We start from the raw sequence: 9,072 nt of genomic DNA, 5'->3' as shown, positions 1-9,072 counted from the left end.
ACAGGGGCCGGGAGGGGGCGCCAGAATTGCTTATTATAACTAGCATTTGCTGAAATTAGTTCGAGACTCCCCCAAGAAAATCCTTAATTTCTCAGCCGGTCACCCTGAGCTGCAGCCCCAAATCAAAAAATGCAAACGACTTTGGAGCTCGGGCTACAAGACTATGTAGTTTGGTGGGTGCTAGCGTGAATGATGGAAGAGTTGAAAGGCACAATGTAATGTGGAGTATAGAGCATCCACAGCCATTGTTTGGGACACAGAGCCAACGCTGGGGGGAGGGCCCGGGGGAGGTGAAAACTACTAGAAAGACGTATTTTAGCTGGAAATTTGCCTGTTGAACATGATTCCCCTATCGAAAACGGTCAAGAAAATTCGGTTTTCCAAACGAAATGACGTTGCCAAGGGAATTGGCAAAGTTCCTGTTGCCTTCACATACATTTGCTTATAAGAGCAATTTGCTGAATTAGCAAGGACTCCCCCAAGAAAATCCTTAATTTCTCAGCCGGTACACTAGCTGCAGCCCCCAAATCAAAAAAGCAACGACTTTGGAGCTCGGGCTACAAGACTATGTAGTTTGGTGGGTGCTAGCGTGAATGATGGAAGAGTTGAAAGGCACAATGTAATGTGGAGTATAGAGCATCCACAGCCATTGTTTGGGACACAGAGCCAACGCTGGGGGGAGGGCCCGGGGGAGGTGAAAACTACTAGAAAGACGTATTTTAGCTGGAAATTTGCCTGTTGAACATGATTCCCCTATCGAAAACGGTCAAGAAAATTCGGTTTTCCAAACGAAATGACGTTGCCAAGGGAATTGGCAAAGTTCCTGTTGCCTTCACATACATTTGCTTATAAGAGCAATTTGCTGAATTAGCAAGGACTCCCCCAAGAAAATCCTTAATTTCTCAGCCGGTACACTAGCTGCAGCCCCCAAATCAGAAAAAGCAACGACTTTGGAGCTCGGGCTACAAGACTATGTAGTTTGGTGGGTGCTAGCGTGAATGATGGAAGAGTTGAAAGGCACAATGTAATGTGGAGTATAGAGCATCCACAGCCATTGTTTGGGACACAGAGCCAACGCTGGGGGGAGGGCCCGGGGGAGGTGAAAACTACTAGAAAGACGTATTTTAGCTGGAAATTTGCTGTTGAACATGATTCCCCTATCGAAAACGGTCAAGAAAATTCGGTTTTCCAAACGAAATGACGTTGCCAAGGGAATTGGCAAAGTTCCTGTTGCCTTCACATACATTTGCTTATAAGAGCAATTTGCTGAATTAGCAAGGACTCCCCCAAGAAAATCCTTAATTTCTCAGCCGGTACACTAGCTGCAGCCCCCAAATCAAAAAAAGCAACGACTTTGGAGCTCGGGCTACAAGACTATGTAGTTTGGTGGGTGCTAGCGTGAATGATGGAAGAGTTGAAAGGCACAATGTAATGTGGAGTATAGAGCATCCACAGCCATTGTTTGGGACACAGAGCCAACGCTGGGGGGAGGGCCCGGGGGAGGTGAAAACTACTAGAAAGACGTATTTTAGCTGGAAATTTGCTGTTGAACATGATTCCCCTATCGAAAACGGTCAAGAAAATTCGGTTTTCCAAACGAAATGACGTTGCCAAGGGAATTGGCAAAGTTCCTGTTGCCTTCACATACATTTGCTTATAAGAGCAATTTGCTGAATTAGCAAGGACTCCCCCAAGAAAATCCTTAATTTCTCAGCCGGTACACTAGCTGCAGCCCCCAAATCAGAAAAAGCAACGACTTTGGAGCTCGGGCTACAAGACTATGTAGTTTGGTGGGTGCTAGCGTGAATGATGGAAGAGTTGAAAGGCACAATGTAATGTGGAGTATAGAGCATCCACAGCCATTGTTTGGGACACAGAGCCAACGCTGGGGGGAGGGCCCGGGGGAGGTGAAAACTACTAGAAAGACGTATTTTAGCTGGAAATTTGCTGTTGAACATGATTCCCCTATCGAAAACGGTCAAGAAAATTCGGTTTTCCAAACGAAATGACGTTGCCAAGGGAATTGGCAAAGTTCCTGTTGCCTTCACATACATTTGCTTATAAGAGCAATTTGCTAATTAGCAAGGACTCCCCCAAGAAAATCCTTAATTTCTCAGCCGGTACACTAGCTGCAGCCCCCAAATCAAAAAAGCAACGACTTTGGAGCTCGGGCTACAAGACTATGTAGTTTGGTGGGTGCTAGCGTGAATGATGGAAGAGTTGAAAGGCACAATGTAATGTGGAGTATAGAGCATCCACAGCCATTGTTTGGGACACAGAGCCAACGCTGGGGGGAGGGCCCGGGGGAGGTGAAAACTACTAGAAAGACGTATTTTAGCTGGAAATTTGCTGTTGAACATGATTCCCCTATCGAAAACGGTCAAGAAAATTCGGTTTTCCAAACGAAATGACGTTGCCAAGGGAATTGGCAAAGTTCCTGTTGCCTTCACATACATTTGCTTATAAGAGCAATTTGCTGAATTAGCAAGGACTCCCCCAAGAAAATCCTTAATTTCTCAGCCGGTACACTAGCTGCAGCCCCCAAATCAAAAAAGCAACGACTTTGGAGCTCGGGCTACAAGACTATGTAGTTTGGTGGGTGCTAGCGTGAATGATGGAAGAGTTGAAAGGCACAATGTAATGTGGAGTATAGAGCATCCACAGCCATTGTTTGGGACACAGAGCCAACGCTGGGGGGAGGGCCCGGGGGAGGTGAAAACTACTAGAAAGACGTATTTTAGCTGGAAATTTGCTGTTGAACATGATTCCCCTATCGAAAACGGTCAAGAAAATTCGGTTTTCCAAACGAAATGACGTTGCCAAGGGAATTGGCAAAGTTCCTGTTGCTTCACATACATTTGCTTATAAGAGCAATTTGCTGAATTAGCAAGGACTCCCCCAAGAAAATCCTTAATTTCTCAGCCGGTACACTAGCTGCAGCCCCCAAATCAAAAAAAGCAACGACTTTGGAGCTCGGGCTACAAGACTATGTAGTTTGGTGGGTGCTAGCGTGAATGATGGAAGAGTTTAAAGGCACAATGTAATGTGGAGTATAGAGCATCCACAGCCATTGTTTGGGACACAGAGCCAACGCTGGGGGGAGGGCCCGGGGGAGGTGAAAACTACTAGAAAGACGTATTTTAGCTGGAAATTTGCTGTTGAACATGATTCCCCTATCGAAAACGGTCAAGAAAATTCGGTTTTCCAAACGAAATGACGTTGCCAAGGGAATTGGCAAAGTTCCTGTTGCTTCACATACATTTGCTTATAAGAGCAATTTGCTGAATTAGCAAGGACTCCCCCAAGAAAATCCTTAATTTCTCAGCCGGTACACTAGCTGCAGCCCCCAAATCAAAAAAAGCAACGACTTTGGAGCTCGGGCTACAAGACTATGTAGTTTGGTGGGTGCTAGCGTGAATGATGGAAGAGTTTAAAGGCACAATGTAATGTGGAGTATAGAGCATCCACAGCCATTGTTTGGGACACAGAGCCAGCGCTGGGGGGAGGGCCCGGGGGAGGTGAAAACTACTAGAAAGACGTATTTTAGCTGGAAATTTGCTGTTGAACATGATTCCCCTATCGAAAACGGTCAAGAAAATTCGGTTTTCCAAACGAAATGACGTTGCCAAAGGAATTGGCAAAGTTCCTGTTGTGTTCACATACATTTGCTTATAAGAGCATTTGCTGAATTAGCAAGGACTCCCCCAAGAAAATCCTTAATTTCTCAGCCGGTACACTAGCTGCAGCCCCCAAATCAAAAAAGCAACGACTTTGGAGCTCGGGCTACAAGACTATGTAGTTTGGTGGGTGCTAGCGTGAATGATGGAAGAGTTTAAAGGCACAATGTAATGTGGAGTATAGAACATCCACAGCCATTGTTTGGGACACAGAGCCAGCGCTGGGGGGAGGGCCCGGGGGAGGTGAAAACTACTAGAAAGACGTATTTTAGCTGGAAATTTGCTGTTGAACATGATTCCCCTATCGAAAACGGTCAAGAAAATTCGGTTTTCCAAACGAAATGACGTTGCCAAAGGAATTGGCAAAGTTCCTGTTGTGTTCACATACATTTGCTTATAAGAGCATTTGGCTGAATTAGCAAGGACTCCCCCAAGAAAATCCTTAATTTCTCAGCCGGTACACTAGCTGCAGCCCCCAAATCAAAAAATGCAACGACTTTGGAGCTCGGGCTACAAGACTATGTAGTTTGGTGGGTGCTAGCGTGAATGATGGAAGAGTTTAAAGGCACAATGTAATGTGGAGTATAGAACATCCACAGCCATTGTTTGGGACACAGAGCCAGCGCTGGGGGGAGGGCCCGGGGGAGGTGAAAACTACTAGAAAGACGTATTTTAGCTGGAAATTTGCTGTTGAACATGATTCCCCTATCGAAAACGGTCAAGAAAATTCGGTTTTCCAAACGAAATGACGTTGCCAAAGGAATTGGCAAAGTTCCTGTTGTGTTCACATACATTTGCTTATAAGAGCATTTGGCTGAATTAGCAAGGACTCCCCCAAGAAAATCCTTAATTTCTCAGCCGGTACACTAGCTGCAGCCCCCAAATCAAAAAATGCAACGACTTTGGAGCTCGGGCTACAAGACTATGTAGTTTGGTGGGTGCTAGCGTGAATGATGGAAGAGTTTAAAGGCACAATGTAATGTGGAGTATAGAACATCCACAGCCATTGTTTGGGACACAGAGCCAGCGCTGGGGGGAGGGCCCGGGGGAGGTGAAAACTACTAGAAAGACGTATTTTAGCTGGAAATTTGCTGTTGAACATGATTCCCCTATCGAAAACGGTCAAGAAAATTCGGTTTTCCAAACGAAATGACGTTGCCAAAGGAATTGGCAAAGTTCCTGTTGTGTTCACATACATTTGCTTATAAGAGCATTTGGCTGAATTAGCAAGGACTCCCCCAAGAAAATCCTTAATTTCTCAGCCGGTACACTAGCTGCAGCCCCCAAATCAAAAAATGCAACGACTTTGGAGCTCGGGCTACAAGACTATGTAGTTTGGTGGGTGCTAGCGTGAATGATGGAAGAGTTTAAAGGCACAATGTAATGTGGAGTATAGAACATCCACAGCCATTGTTTGGGACACAGAGCCAGCGCTGGGGGGAGGGCCCGGGGGAGGTGAAAACTACTAGAAAGACGTATTTTAGCTGGAAATTTGCTGTTGAACATGATTCCCCTATCGAAAACGGTCAAGAAAATTCGGTTTTCCAAACGAAATGACGTTGCCAAAGGAATTGGCAAAGTTCCTGTTGTGTTCACATACATTTGCTTATAAGAGCATTTGGCTGAATTAGCAAGGACTCCCCCAAGAAAATCCTTAATTTCTCAGCCGGTACACTAGCTGCAGCCCCCAAATCAAAAAATGCAACGACTTTGGAGCTCGGGCTACAAGACTATGTAGTTTGGTGGGTGCTAGCGTGAATGATGGAAGAGTTTAAAGGCACAATGTAATGTGGAGTATAGAACATCCACAGCCATTGTTTGGGACACAGAGCCAGCGCTGGGGGGAGGGCCCGGGGGAGGTGAAAACTACTAGAAAGACGTATTTTAGCTGGAAATTTGCTGTTGAACATGATTCCCCTATCGAAAACGGTCAAGAAAATTCGGTTTTCCAAACGAAATGACGTTGCCAAAGGAATTGGCAAAGTTCCTGTTGTGTTCACATACATTTGCTTATAAGAGCATTTGGCTGAATTAGCAAGGACTCCCCCAAGAAAATCCTTAATTTCTCAGCCGGTACACTAGCTGCAGCCCCCAAATCAAAAAATGCAACGACTTTGGAGCTCGGGCTACAAGACTATGTAGTTTGGTGGGTGCTAGCGTGAATGATGGAAGAGTTTAAAGGCACAATGTAATGTGGAGTATAGAACATCCACAGCCATTGTTTGGGACACAGAGCCAGCGCTGGGGGGAGGGCCCGGGGGAGGTGAAAACTACTAGAAAGACGTATTTTAGCTGGAAATTTGCTGTTGAACATGATTCCCCTATCGAAAACGGTCAAGAAAATTCGGTTTTCCAAACGAAATGACGTTGCCAAAGGAATTGGCAAAGTTCCTGTTGTGTTCACATACATTTGCTTATAAGAGCATTTGGCTGAATTAGCAAGGACTCCCCCAAGAAAATCCTTAATTTCTCAGCCGGTACACTAGCTGCAGCCCCCAAATCAAAAAATGCAACGACTTTGGAGCTCGGGCTACAAGACTATGTAGTTTGGTGGGTGCTAGCGTGAATGATGGAAGAGTTTAAAGGCACAATGTAATGTGGAGTATAGAACATCCACAGCCATTGTTTGGGACACAGAGCCAGCGCTGGGGGGAGGGCCCGGGGGAGGTGAAAACTACTAGAAAGACGTATTTTAGCTGGAAATTTGCTGTTGAACATGATTCCCCTATCGAAAACGGTCAAGAAAATTCGGTTTTCCAAACGAAATGACGTTGCCAAAGGAATTGGCAAAGTTCCTGTTGTGTTCACATACATTTGCTTATAAGAGCATTTGGCTGAATTAGCAAGGACTCCCCCAAGAAAATCCTTAATTTCTCAGCCGGTACACTAGCTGCAGCCCCCAAATCAAAAAATGCAACGACTTTGGAGCTCGGGCTACAAGACTATGTAGTTTGGTGGGTGCTAGCGTGAATGATGGAAGAGTTTAAAGGCACAATGTAATGTGGAGTATAGAACATCCACAGCCATTGTTTGGGACACAGAGCCAGCGCTGGGGGGAGGGCCCGGGGGAGGTGAAAACTACTAGAAAGACGTATTTTAGCTGGAAATTTGCTGTTGAACATGATTCCCCTATCGAAAACGGTCAAGAAAATTCGGTTTTCCAAACGAAATGACGTTGCCAAAGGAATTGGCAAAGTTCCTGTTGTGTTCACATACATTTGCTTATAAGAGCATTTGGCTGAATTAGCAAGGACTCCCCCAAGAAAATCCTTAATTTCTCAGCCGGTACACTAGCTGCAGCCCCCAAATCAAAAAATGCAACGACTTTGGAGCTCGGGCTACAAGACTATGTAGTTTGGTGGGTGCTAGCGTGAATGATGGAAGAGTTTAAAGGCACAATGTAATGTGGAGTATAGAACATCCACAGCCATTGTTTGGGACACAGAGCCAGCGCTGGGGGGAGGGCCCGGGGGAGGTGAAAACTACTAGAAAGACGTATTTTAGCTGGAAATTTGCTGTTGAACATGATTCCCCTATCGAAAACGGTCAAGAAAATTCGGTTTTCCAAACGAAATGACGTTGCCAAAGGAATTGGCAAAGTTCCTGTTGTGTTCACATACATTTGCTTATAAGAGCATTTGGCCTGAATTAGCAAGGACTCCCCCAAGAAAATCCTTAATTTCTCAGCCGGTACACTAGCTGCAGCCCCCAAATCAAAAAATGCAACGACTTTGGAGCTCGGGCTACAAGACTATGTAGTTTGGTGGGTGCTAGCGTGAATGATGGAAGAGTTTAAAGGCACAATGTAATGTGGAGTATAGAACATCCACAGCCATTGTTTGGGACACAGAGCCAGCGCTGGGGGGAGGGCCCGGGGGAGGTGAAAACTACTAGAAAGACGTATTTTAGCTGGAAATTTGCTGTTGAACATGATTCCCCTATCGAAAACGGTCAAGAAAATTCGGTTTTCCAAACGAAATGACGTTGCCAAAGGAATTGGCAAAGTTCCTGTTGTGTTCACATACATTTGCTTATAAGAGCATTTGGCTGAATTAGCAAGGACTCCCCCAAGAAAATCCATAATTTCTCAGCCGGTACACTAGCTGCAGCCCCCAAATCAAAAAATGCAACGACTTTGGAGCTCGGGCTACAAGACTATGTAGTTTGGTGGGTGCTAGCGTGAATGATGGAAGAGTTTAAAGGCACAATGTAATGTGGAGTATAGAACATCCACAGCCATTGTTTGGGACACAGAGCCAGCGCTGGGGGGAGGGCCCGGGGGAGGTGAAAACTACTAGAAAGACGTATTTTAGCTGGAAATTTGCTGTTGAACATGATTCCCCTATCGAAAACGGTCAAGAAAATTCGGTTTTCCAAACGAAATGACGTTGCCAAAGGAATTGGCAAAGTTCCTGTTGTGTTCACATACATTTGCTTATAAGAGCATTTGGCCGAATTAGCAAGGACTCCCCCAAGAAAATCCCTAATTTCTCAGCCGGTACACTAGCTGCAGCCCCCAAATCAAAAAATGCAACGACTTTGGAGCTCGGGCTACAAGACTATGTAGTTTGGTGGGTGCTAGCGTGAATGATGGAAGAGTTTAAAGGCACAATGTAATGTGGAGTATAGAACATCCACAGCCATTGTTTGGGACACAGAGCCAGCGCTGGGGGGAGGGCCCGGGGGAGGTGAAAACTACTAGAAAGACGTATTTTAGCTGGAAATTTGCTGTTGAACATGATTCCCCTATCGAAAACGGTCAAGAAAATTCGGTTTTCCAAACGAAATGACGTTGCCAAAGGAATTGGCAAAGTTCCTGTTGTGTTCACATACATTTGCTTATAAGAGCATTTGGCTGAATTAGCAAGGACTCCCCCAAGAAAATCCTTAATTTCTCAGCCGGTACACTAGCTGCAGCCCCCAAATCAAAAAATGCAACGACTTTGGAGCTCGGGCTACAAGACTATGTAGTTTGGTGGGTGCTAGCGTGAATGATGGAAGAGTTTAAAGGCACAATGTAATGTGGAGTATAGAACATCCACAGCCATTGTTTGGGACACAGAGCCAGCGCTGGGGGGAGGGCCCGGGGGAGGTGAAAACTACTAGAAAGACGTATTTTAGCTGGAAATTTGCTGTTGAACATGATTCCCCTATCGAAAACGGTCAAGAAAATTCGGTTTTCCAAACGAAATGACGTTGCCAAAGGAATTGGCAAAGTTCCTGTTGTGTTCACATACATTTGCTTATAAGAGCATTTGGCTGAATTAGCAAGGACTCCCCCAAGAAAATCCTTAATTTCTCAGCCGGTACACTAGCTGCAGCCCCCAAATCAAAAAATGCAACGACTTTGGAGCTCGGGCTACAAGACTATGTAGTTTGGTGGGTGCTAGCGTGA

Source organism: Actinia tenebrosa, unplaced genomic scaffold (genome assembly GCF_029948245.1).
Source record: "Actinia tenebrosa isolate PJP-AT-01 unplaced genomic scaffold, QUT_ActTen_1.0 PGA_scaffold10__47_contigs__length_13832649, whole genome shotgun sequence".
NCBI lineage: Eukaryota > Metazoa > Cnidaria > Anthozoa > Actiniaria > Actiniidae > Actinia > Actinia tenebrosa.
This window is presented reverse-complemented; position numbering follows the sequence as displayed.